This window comes from Crocuta crocuta, unplaced genomic scaffold (genome assembly GCF_008692635.1).
Source record: "Crocuta crocuta isolate KB4526 unplaced genomic scaffold, BGI_CrCroc_1.0 scaffold49, whole genome shotgun sequence".
NCBI classification, from domain to species: domain Eukaryota; kingdom Metazoa; phylum Chordata; class Mammalia; order Carnivora; family Hyaenidae; genus Crocuta; species Crocuta crocuta.
The window spans coordinates 249,783-251,264 of NW_027536462.1; positions in this window are offsets into that span (position 1 = coordinate 249,783).

Here is a 1,482-nt window from a genome sequence, read left to right on the forward strand (position 1 = left end):
AGCTGCTGCTTGCACTATGTATCTTTTTCCATCCTCTTACTTTGAAAGTATTTGTCTTTGAATCTAAATTGTGACAGCAGACAGTTGGATCTTGTATTTTAATCCAGTCTGACAATCTCTGCTTTTTACTGGATTGTTTAACCCATTCACATTTAATGTTATCATTAATATAGCTAGAACCATGGCTGCCATTATACCTTTGGTTTTCTACATGTGTCATATCTCTTGTTCATTTATTCCTTGTTACTGCTTTCTTTTGCATTAAGTATTTTCTAATGTAACATCTTAATTACTTTAATGCTTTTTTTTCACATTTTTTAGTTATTTCCTTAGTGGTTGCTCTCGAGATGTCCCTATATATCTTTTTTTTTAAATATTTTTATTTATTTCTAGGAGAGAGAGAGAGAGAGACAGCGTGAGCAGGGGAGGGTCAGAGAGAGAGGGAGACACAGACTTTGATATAGGCTCCAGGCTCTNTCGGACGCTTAACCGACTAAGCCACCCAGGCGCCCCTTAACTTATCAGAATTTAATTCAGCTTTACATAAACTTCATTTCAGTGAGATATATAAATGTTACTCCTATATAGCTCTATTTCATTTCCTTCTCTTTGTGCAATTATTGCTATATATATCTTATATGTGTAACAAACCCAATAATACAATGCTATAATCATTACTTGATATAATTTTATGAGAAGAAAGGAGAGCAAGTATATATTTATGCCATTATATTACTATAATCAAATTATATATGTATATTAACCTTACCCATATTACCTTAACCCATTTCTAATTCTCTTCATTTGTCCCTATGGATTTTTGTTACCATATTGTGTCATTTCCTTTGTCCAATGCACCCTAGGTAATACCTACTTCCTTTGTGCTATTATTGGCAAATATATTACAATTCTATATGATATAGGCCCAGTAATACAATTACATACATATTGTTTTATATAATTGCTTTTAAAATCAATTGAGAGAAGAAATATGCATTTCTACTATCTTCTATAATTACATAATTGCTTTTACTGCTAATTTCAGTTTTGTTTGTGTGGATTCAAATGGCTGGGGTCACTTACTTTCAACTTGAAGAAATTCCTTTGGCATTTCTTGTAAGAGTGGTGTTCCAGCAATAAATTCTCTCAGTTTTTGCTTCTCTGGGAATGTCTTTATTTCATCATTTTTGAACTATATCTAGTTGTGAGCATATTGAACTTTTTGAACATATCTACCTTTACTAGGTATAGGATTCTTGGTAGACAGGTTTTTTTCCTTTGAGCACTCTGAATATGTCATCCCATTGCTTTTTGGCATCTATTGTTTCTGCTGAGAAGTTAACTGTTAAACTTATTGGGGTTTTCTTTTAAGTATGAGGCATCTTTCTCATGTTGTTTTCAAGATTTTATTCTTGTCTTTCTTTGGCTTTCAGTAATTTTACTGTGAAACATCTGTCTGTGGATCTTCAAAAGATCACATTT